Raw genomic sequence first — 11,075 nt, 5'->3', positions numbered from 1 at the left:
TTGTGTTGTGCAGGTTCCACGTTGGCGCCGGAATCCCTGGTGTTGCGCCGCACTACACTTCGCCGCCATCAACCTTCAACGTGCTTCTTGGCTCCTACTGGTTCGATAAACCTTGGTTTCTTACTGAGGGAAAACTTGCCGCTGTACGCATCACACCTTCCTCTTGGGGTTCCCAACAGACGCGTGCTGTACGCGTATCAATTATCACCGCAATACATATGTTTTAACCAAGTGTCACAAAGGGGTACCTCTATGCCGCCTGTACAAAGGTCTAAGGAGAAAGCTCGCATTGGATTCTCGCTTTTGATTATTCTCAACTTAGACATCCATACCGGGACAACATAGACAACAGATAATGGACTCCTCTTTAATGCATAAGCATTCAACAACAATTAATTTTCTCATATGAGATTGAGGATATTTGTCCAAAACTGAAACTTCCACCATGGATCATGGCTTTAGTTAGCGGCCCAATGTTCTTCTCTAACAGTATGCATGCTCAAACCATTCAACTCATGGTAAATCGCCCTTACTTCAGATAAGACGGACATGCATAGCAACTCACATGATATTCAACAAAGAGTAGTTGATGGCGTCCCCAGGAACATGGTTATCGCACAACAAGCAACTTATAAGAAATAAAATGCATAAGTACATATTCAATACCATAATAGTTTTTAGGCTATTTGTCCCATGAGCTATATATTGCAAAGGCGAAGAATGGAAATTTAAAGGTAGCACTCAAGCAATTTTCTTTGGAATGGCGGAGAAATACCATGTAGTAGGTAGGTATGGTGGACACAAGTGGCATAGTGTTTGGCTCAAGGATTTTGGATGCACGAGAAGTAATCCCTCTCGATACAAGGTTTAGGCTAGCAAGGTTATTTGAAACAAACATAAGTATGAACCGGTGCAGCAAAACTCACATAAAAGACATATTGTAAACATTATAAGACTCTACACCGTCTTCCTTGTTGTTCGACCTTTACTAGAAATATCTAGACCTTAGAGAGACCAATTATGCAAACCAAATTTTAGCAAGCTCTATGTATTTCTTCATTAATAGGTGCAAAGTATATGATGCAAGAGCTTAAACATGAGCACAACAATTGCCAAGTATCAAATTATTCAAGACATTCTACCAATTACTACATGTAGCATTTCCCGTTTCCAACCATATAACAATTTAACGAAAAAGATTCAACCTTCGCCATGAACATTATGAGTAAAGCCTAAGGACATATTTGTCCATATGCAACAGCAGAGCGTGTATCTCTCCCACACAATGAATGCTAGGATCCATTTTATTCAAACAAAACAAAAACAAAAACAAACCAACACTCCAATCAAAGTGCATAAGATGTGATGGAATAAAAATATAGTTTCACTAGAGGAACCTGATAATGTTGTCGATGAAGAAGGGGATGCCTTGGGCATCCCCAAGCTTAGACGCTTGAGTCTTCTTGAAATATGCAGGGGTGAACCACCGGGGCATCCCCAAGCTTAGAGCTTTCACTCTCCTTGATCATATTGTATCATCTCCCTCTCTTGATCCTTGAAAACTTCCTCCACATCAAACTCAAAACAACTCATTAGAGGGTTAGTGCACAGTCAAAATTCACATGTTCAGAGGTGACATAATTATTCTTAACACTTCTGGACATTGCACAAAGCTACTGAAAATTAATGGAATCGAAAAATCAATCAAGCATAGCAAAACAGGCAATGCGAAATAAAAGGCAGAATCTGTCAAAACAGAACAGTTCGTAAACACGAATTTCTAAGAGGCACCAGACTTGCTCAAATGAAAATGCTCAAATTGAATGAAAGTTGCGTATTTATCTGAGGATCACTCACGTAAATTGGCATAATTTTCTGAGTTACCTACAGAGAATTAGGCCCAGATTCGTGACAGCAAATAAATCTGTTTCTGCGCAGTAATCCAAATCTAGTATGAACCTTACTATTAACGAGTTTACTTGGCACAACAATGCAACAAAACTAAGATAAGGAGAGGTTGCTACAGTAGTAACAACTTCCAAGAAATTTTGCTCCTTACCCACATAAGCTTTCTCTCTAAACTTAATAGATGAAAAAGTTGAACCTAAGATTCCCATAGCTTCTTCAAGTTCACTAATCCTTTGGGTTTGATTATCATGAATAGCACAAGCTTCTAAGATGACAATTCTCTCATTAACTCCACCTAGAGATTTATCAAGTTTATCAGTGCTATCAAGTAATGCTCCCAAATTAGTCTCAATACTTGGAAGGTTTTGCTCTATGGTTTCCAACTTTTTCATGACATCTTCAAGAGAAGTTTCAATTTTAACTTTATTAACAGGCGGTATTCCAAATAAACTCTCAATAATGCAACTAGCTTCTAAGGCAGGAGTACCTAGGAAGTTACCTCCCGCGAGACAATCAAGAACATACCTATTCCAGCTAGAGATACCAACATAAAAATTCCTGAGTAGGATAGTGGTGGAGTGTTTCTTAGTGCACCTATTATGGGCATCACTAATTCTATACCAAGCATCTTTTAAACATTCTCCCCCTTGTTGCTTAAACGAACGGACTTCAACTTCAGGATTACTCATTTTAGCAATAGTAAATAAAGCAAACTAGATAAAGTAAATGCAAGTAACTAATTTTTTTGTGTTTTTGATATAGCAAACAAGATAGCAAGTAAAGTAAAACTAGCAACTAATTTTTTTGTATTTTGATATAATGCAGCAAACAAAGTACTAAATAAAATAAAGCAAGACAAAAATAAAGTAAAGAGATTGGAGGTGGAGACTTCCCTTGCAGCGTGTCTTGATCTCCCCGGCAACGGCGCCAGAAAAAGAGCTTGATACGCGTACATCACGCGTCCGTTGGGAACCCCAAGAGGAAGGTGTGATGCGTACAGCAGCAAGTTTTCCCTCAGTAAGAAACCAAGGTTTATCGAACCAGTAGGAGCCAAGAAGCACGTTGAAGGTTGATGGCGGCGGAGTGTACTGCGGCGCAACACCAGGGATTCCGGCGCCAACGTGGAACCTGCACAACACAACCAAATTAATTTGCCCCAACGTGACAGTGAGGTTGTCAATCTCACCGGCTTGCTGTAACAAAGGATTAGATGTATAGTGTGGATGATGATTGTTTGCAGAAAATAGTAGAACAAGTATTGCAGTAGATTGTATTCGATTAAAAGAATGGACCGGGGTCCACAGTTCACTAGAGGCGTCTCTCCGATAAGAATAAGTATGTTGGGTGAACAAATTACAGTTGGGCAATTGACAAATAAAGAGGGCATGACCATGCACATACATGATATGATGAGTATAGTGAGATTTAATTGGGCATTACGACAAAGTACATAGACCGCTATCCAGCAAGCATCTATGCCTAAAAAGTCCACCTTCAGGTCATCATCCGAACCCCTTCCAGTATTAAGTTGCAAACAACAGACAATTGCATTAAGTATGGTGCGTAATGTAATCAACAACTACATCCTTAGACATAGCATCGATGTTTTATCCCTAGTGGCAACAGCACATCCACAACCTTAGAACTTTCTGTCACTGTCCCAGATTTAATGGAGGCATGAACCCACTATCGAGCATAAATACTCCCTCTTGGAGTTACTAGCAAAAACTTGGCCAGTGACAAGGTATTAACTTGTCAATGCCTACGGATTGTAGACTAGGGTTTAGTTGGAAGTAGAGGGCAAGTAGATCCCGAAGGTTTCAGCCGAAAAGTACTCGACGATTATGAAACTAGGGTTTGAGAACAATGATTCGATGATTTCTGCGTCCCTCGACTCCCCCTTATATAGGAGGCGGAGCCGAGGGATTTGTGTTGTACAAGTTACAGAGTCCGGGAAGGTTTCTAACTCATCCCGCAAGATTACAAATAACACTTCCTATTACAAATCTAGCTTTCCTTAATAATATCTTGGGCTTCCGAATCTTCTTATTCTTCGGGTAGTGGGCCTTCAGTAAACCCCGGGTACTATCTTTGGCAGGCCCATTTGGGATGCCTATGTCAGTAGCCCCCGAGATTTTGCTTGAATCGTAGAGTCAAGGAAAATCTCCACTGTTTATTTTTATTCGACAACCTTAACTTTTCTATATTTCTTCTCATAAACTTCTATATTGTACAGGGATAATGGTAGTTGGGGCTAGTTCATCTGACGGATCAGGTACTAGTTAAATGCTCTAGTGGCAATCCGCAAAAACCTACTTCAAGATCACGTCCCTGGACATGATCTCGGGATACTGGTGCAAACTTCGACAGGTGCCGCTTAAGGTCTTACCATTCTGTCGAGTCCCAGTAAAATTTATCGGGTACCTAACGCGTCCGTTAGGATTTTTCTTCGTATCTGTTGATACGGATAAAAGTAGCAGAGCGCAGTCTTCGGTGATGCCACGCCTCACAGAACGGATCTGGGGTCTTACCTTCGCAAATTTGCGGCATTCAGAAATTGATCGCAACTTTGGCGTTCTGAGAATATATTGCCGAGTGCTTTTTCGGCTGTTGGAATGGCACATTTTATCGAGTCAAAGATGACTTATATTGCTCTCCCGATGGGAGTATATGCAGAGTTATTTATAACTCGAAATATACTCTTTTGCTCTGCTATCTCTCTTTTTCTCTTTTCTTTCTTTCTTTTCTCCTCTTCTTTCTTCTTTTTTTATTATTATTTCATCGGGCATGCGAGCAGCGTTCCCGATGGGAGTAGCCCCCGAGGCTACAGCCAAGGACTTGTACTTGGGTGTAGGCTCCACGCCTTATGCCACTATATTTTCTTTTATCTCCCGAAGTTTTATAATTTCTCGGGTGCGCGAACAGCGCTCCCGATGGGAGTAGCCCCCGAGGCTATGAACAAATATTTGTATTTGATCATAGGCTCACGCCATTTCTATTTTGTCTTTCTGGATCTTTTTCTTTTTCCCAAAGTAGCCCCCGAGTATTTGATCAAAGGCTCAACATTATTTTTCCATGTCGACTTTTATGAGGCTGTTGAGTCGAATTTTTTCTTCTGCCAAGGTGACGTTATTGCTGACAATAGCCACGATTGTGAGTCAAAAATCGCGAGAAGTCTTCTCCCGCTGCCTTGCGGGCCCAATTGATCCATTATCTTGACACGTCGTGCAAGTGGGGGACACACGTCCTCCGCTTTTTCTGGCGCACGCACCGTAACTTCTTCAATGTTAAAATACTTTTTTACCCCTGTTTCCACGTGGCTATCATCTACCGCACACTCTTCCCATCCAATGGTCTGCCGCTTCGCCGCACCTCTATATAAGATCTTCTTCTTCTTCCTCGAGCACTTCCGCTCGCGCCGTTCTCCTGCTCTCATCTGCGAATTTTCCTCCTGCGCCCCACAGCCTCCTAAGCTCCTCGTCTCCAAGCTGCAAAACCCTGCGCCATTGTTGATGCCACCGCGTCGGTTGACAAGGCACAGTACGCCGGAATCCTCCATGGCCGCCGTGGATCTGGGGACGGCGGAGTGGGAAAGGTCGAAGATTTCCTCCCAAGACATCAATATGCTGAAGAAGCTGGGGATCAGCAAGAAGCCCAAAGCGCTGTGCTTCCCCAGTGAGGAGAGCTACCCAACCCCTCCACTGGGGTACTGGGTAAGTTTTGTCGACCACCTCATCCGCGGTCTTTCCGCCCCCATTCATCCTTTTCTCCGCGGACTGCTCTTTATTTATGGTCTGCAACTCCACCACCTCACGCCAAATTCAATACTCCATATCTCCATTTTATCACCCTTTGCGAGGCCTTCCTTGGCGTCCAGCCTAACTGGGCGCTATGGAAGCACATTTTCTTTTGTCGCCGCAATGGCTCGCCCAATGTCGCCTATAATATAGGCGGCGTTGTAATTTCTGTTCGGCCCACCGTCGACTACTTCGACGTCAAACTCCCTGACTCAGTTCAAGGGTGGCGCAAGAAGTGGTTGTACATTCAGGAGGAGAACCACGGATGTGCTGAAGACAACATCCCTCCTTTTGATGGCGCCGAAAAAATCCTTCGCCGCCGCTCCTGGGACGCAGAGGCTACCGAAGAAGAGAAAACGTCGACAGAAGCCTTGATGACTCGCATCCATGAGTTGCAAAATACTCGCGGCAAAGAGTTGTCGGGTATTCAAATCACGGCATATTTTCTTAGGACTAGAGTGCAGCCACTTCAGGCGCGCAAATACCCTCTCTGGAAATATGCTGGCGACAAGGACGCAGATCGGCTGTCGGTGGATTTAGAGGTCAAGGACTTAGAAAAACTTGTCCGAAAAATCTCGTCTCTCAGCAAAAAAGATCCTGTCCCTTCTTCTTGCCGTGTAAAACCATTCAGCGCCGCCAATCCACTTCCCAAGGTAACCTTTGTCGATTGTTTTGTTATTGCTTTACTATCTTTTTGTAACTCCTTTTCTGATATCTTCCCTTGTTTTATTTTTGTTTTGTACAGAACCATCCAAACCTTGTCTCGCTTCCTCCTCTTCCTGAAGGTGGAGAAGTCGAGGAAAGGGCCGTTGTCACTGATGACAACCAAGAGGCCCCCTCTTTTGTGAATGAACCCGTGGATTCTCTAAAATCTGCGGGATCTTCTGAAAAAGATGCTGCCTCCGAAGGCACTGCGTCGGCACTGTCTCCTCCTCCTGCTGTTTCTCCAAGGAACAAAAGGAAGAGGAATGATGTCGAAGATTCCGGCACCTCCAAAGCCGAAGAAGTTGATCCTTCACGTCAGAAGGCAACTTATGATCCCTATCTTGAATCCCTCATCAGCTCGTAAGTCACTTTGATTTCCCCTTATTTTTGTACTCGAATATTTTTGTCTTATCTTGCTTTTTATGCTGTCGATCTTTAATCACAGTGATGATGAAGAAGAAGTACCAACTCTTGACGTGGATCCTCGAACGAGCACGTCACATACTGTAATTGTTTCGGAGATGCCAGTTGAGGGAGAAGAATCCTCGCCTCCTCAACAAAACGTTGGCGCCACCACTCCTCCTTCAAGCCCTCTTGTCCCTTCACCAAAAAGGACAAGGGTGGAAACGATCGTGGAGCCTACCCCTCAGTTGGGTAGCTCCTCTAATCCTCTCTTGGATGACGTAAGTTTTTAATTTTCTCGCCAATAGCTATATTTCCTCTGTTTGCTTTTTTATGCCTTCATATTTTTCCCGTACCGATGTTTTCTTTATTTGTTCTTCTTTGACAGCCTATGATCAAAGAGCTTGTTCGCATCGGAGCCCAATTCATTGGGTACCGTGAGTATGCCAGCAAGACTGAAGGTAGTAACTTTTTTGCTACCCCTTGTTTATAACTTCTTGCTCCGGTTTTTGTCGCAATTTTGACGATTCTTTTCTATTTTGGCAGAGAAACTTGCAGAGGCCAACAAGCTTGTCGACACTCTTGCTCAGAAACTGGAGCAAAGTGAAACGGCTCGCAAGAAAGCTGAACTTGACGCTAGCCAAGCCAAAGCAGAGGCTAATGAAGCCAAGGCAAAAGCTGCTGGTGTCGAAAATCTGCAAAAGAGACTTGAGGATGCTGAAACTGCTTTAAACGAGCACAAGGCCGCGCAGGCTACTCGTGAAAAGGGGATCCTCAAGCGTTTGAACACGCAAAATCGGCGCTTCCTCGGTAACTTTGTCGATCCCTTCTATTTTTCTTAGGACTTGCTTTTTTTTTACTTGTTGTCGACCAACATATATTTTCTGTGGCAGGTCAAACAAGCCAAGAGTTTGATCTTGAGAATCCCACCAATGATCCTCTCCTTGACGCACTCTCTTATCTGGAATTTCATGGCCAAGAAATTCGCGAAGGCGTGGTGAATGCTGACGCAGGATTATCGAAGCTGTTCCCCTACTTCTTCCCGAAGAAAGAGGAGCCCAAGACTTTCCTTGCCCTTGCCAAGGACTTCAATCCACCGGAGGATCTTGGACTGAAGATGCGCCAAGAGAACATGAAGATTGCTGTCGAGAGCACTGTTGCCTTGGTTGCTGACAGCCAATAGACTGTCGACTGGATGAAGGTTGGCGACACCGAACAGATAGAGCAAACAAAATGGCGGTCGTTGATCAAGGCAGCCAAGCCCAACACGAAGAAAATCTTGGCCTATCTCGGGATCAAGCCATCCGCAACTCCTAGCTCATCAAGGCCGGAGGTCTAGTTGCATGCCTCTTTTCTTTCTTGGCTTCTTCTTTTTCTTTTGTTATTGTCGCCATAATAGCTTTGGCGACAATTATCCTAGTAGCCCTTTTTGGAGAACTTCTTTTGTAACATCCATGTAAATTTTCTGAAGATCAAATGTAATTCTTCTTAGCGCTATCATTGATCCTAGGCCTTTCTTTTCCAGTTAATATTTGATAACTACTCGACCAATCCTTGCTCTGCCGATGCTTCGCCTGCTTCTTCATTCTCGAAGAAAACCCTTATCGAAGATTTGTCAAGTGAACCCTTGTCGCAAGATTTGCAAGAACTTCGACAACAGCTTCAATCCATGAAGAAACAAACTCTGGCAATGATGGAACAATCTCGAAAAGCATCTGAAAAAGAGAAAATTGCTCTCCAACAAGCCAAAGAGGCTATGGCTGCCAAGGATGCTGCTGTGTTGGAAGCTGAGAAAGCCACTACCCGAGAAAATAGCATGCTCGAGCTGATGTCTGAAGCTAGCACAGATATGCTAGTTATGTTTTTTCAACCTCACACTGCCTCTTCTTTGTTTTACTGTGCCTCCCCTTAAATTTCTTGCCGTGTTGCTTAATAGGCTCGGTTCTTGATGCTGCCGCCGAAGACCAAAGAGTGAACGAGAGAACGAATCTTCTTGTCAATCTTTCCCTTAACCATGGCTGTCTGTTCTGGGCCACCCCTGAACGGACCCAGCAAATTGTCAGATTTCAAGATCGCGCTTGCCAGGTGCGTGAATTTCTCAATTTTTGCACGAGAACCTTGACCCTGGTTTACAAGACTTTATTTCCTCGAGATGAGGCTCCCAAAACTCTTCCTGGATTACTGGAGAAATTTAGAGATGCCCCTCGCATTCATAATTTTGTGCGAGCTCAATTGACTGCTGGAGCAAGGTTCGCCATGATTATGATAAACATTTGCCATCCAAAATTGGACCTGACGAATATTGTTGCTGATTGCCTGGCCATAAAATCACGGCGAAAAAATGATATTGACACAATCAATGAGATGGTAACTCTTGTGGCCGAGTCGATGATGGATGAACTTCTACGGATGGATTCAGAATTCTTCGTCAAGGGGACCTATGCTGAACACAAAACAACCAGAGGCTTGTCCATAGATAGTATTTTAGGCCTCGATTGAGCTGTACTATATTGCGAGACATTGTGTCTGTATCTTTTTTTGGTCTCTTTCTTGCTCCGAAGAAATTTGTTTATATTGTAAAGTGGTCTAAATTGTTGGAGCCCCCGAGCCTCTGGCTAGAGTTTATACTGTTTTGCTATCTCGATGATTTTTCCTCTTGTCGTAAGAAGATGTCTTTATTTTTCCATTGATGGGTTACGAACCCCCGAGTATCTTAGTGTCGAAGTTCTATATTTTTGTTGCGAGGTTTTTAGACCAAAGCAATGAGTATACTATATTTATCACTTGTTAGCTTCCGATGTTATATTTGGCGAGGTATTATCGTACCAAGGCGAAATATTTCGGTAAGTCTAGATTATCTATATTGTACGTATTTTGCGACTTGAAGGCGTTGAGCCCCCGAGCGTGTCGAAGAATAAGAAGTATATCTCCACTATCTTTATTATATTGCAGCACCGCGAGCCCGCCTCATTAAAAACCTTTCCGGCCCCACTCGGTGCCCCGAAAAGGAAAAGAGTGCATCTGAAAACTCGCGGGCATTTCAGTACATTGTATTTTTACAGAGGAAGACTATATTTCGACTCTAGGCGTAGAACCGCCTGAGCTGCGCCACGTTCCAGGGGTTTTTCTCGGGAGCCCCTGTCTTCTTGTCCTTGATCCTGTATGCTCCTCCGTCGATGACTTCCGTGACGATGTAAGGGCCTAGCCATGGTGATTCGAGCTTTTCAGTACTTTTTTGATTTAACCGTAAGACCAAATCTCCGACCTGGAAAGATCTTGGCCTTAACCGTCGACTGTGGTAGTTTTTGAGGTCTTGCTGGTATTTGGTGACTCGTGAAAGTACTTCGTCTCGAGCTTCATCGAGTGCGTCCATATCATCCTCCCGAGCTTTTTGTGATGTTTCTTCGTCATACTCGGTTACTCTTGGAGAATCATGCTCTATTTCAATTGGTAACACTGCTTCGGCTCCGTGGACGAGAAAAAACGGAGTTTCTTGTGTCGCCGTATTTGGTGTTGTTCGGATGCTCCACAAAATATTTGGCAATTCCTCTGGCCAGGTATGTCGAGCTTTTTCAAGCGGTCCTAGCAGGCGCTTTTTGAGGCCGTTGCAGATGATTCCATTGGCTTTCTCGACTTGACCATTGGTTTGCGGGTGTCCAACTGACGCAAAGTGCAATTTAATGCCTACTTCTGCGCAGTACTCCTTGAATTCCTTGGACGTAAAGTTTGAACCGTTATCTGTAACAATGCTATGAGGCACTCCAAACCGAAAAACGAGGCCTTTCACAAACTTTATTGCCGACGCTGCATCTGGTGAATTTATTGGCTTCGCTTCTACCCACTTGGTGAATTTGTCGACAGCGACCAGCAGGTACTCATATCCTCCTGGCGAGGCTTTGTGCAACTTGCCCACCATATCAAGTCCCCATTGGGCAAAGGGCCATGACAATGGTATTGGTGTCAGTTCTGCCGCCGGAGAGTGAGGTTTTGCGACAAATCTTTGGCACGCATCGCAAGTTCATACTATTTCCTTGGCATCCTCAATTGCTGTCAGCCAATAAAATCCTGCCCGAAAAACCTTGGCTGCAATGGCTTGACTACTTGCGTGGTGGCCACATATTCCTTCGTGTACATCCTTCAGAATTATTCTTCCTTCTTCGGGTGTGATGCACCTTTGCAAGACGCCTGAAATACTTCGCTTGTATAACTCCCCTTTGACCACTGTGAAAGCTTTGGATCGTCGAATAACTCGCCTTGCCTCAA

Source organism: Lolium perenne, unplaced genomic scaffold, assembly GCF_019359855.2.
Source record: "Lolium perenne isolate Kyuss_39 unplaced genomic scaffold, Kyuss_2.0 unplaced26, whole genome shotgun sequence".
Lineage (NCBI taxonomy): Eukaryota > Viridiplantae > Streptophyta > Magnoliopsida > Poales > Poaceae > Lolium > Lolium perenne.
The sequence above is the reverse complement of the archived record's forward strand: the minus strand, read 5'-3'. Positions refer to the sequence as shown.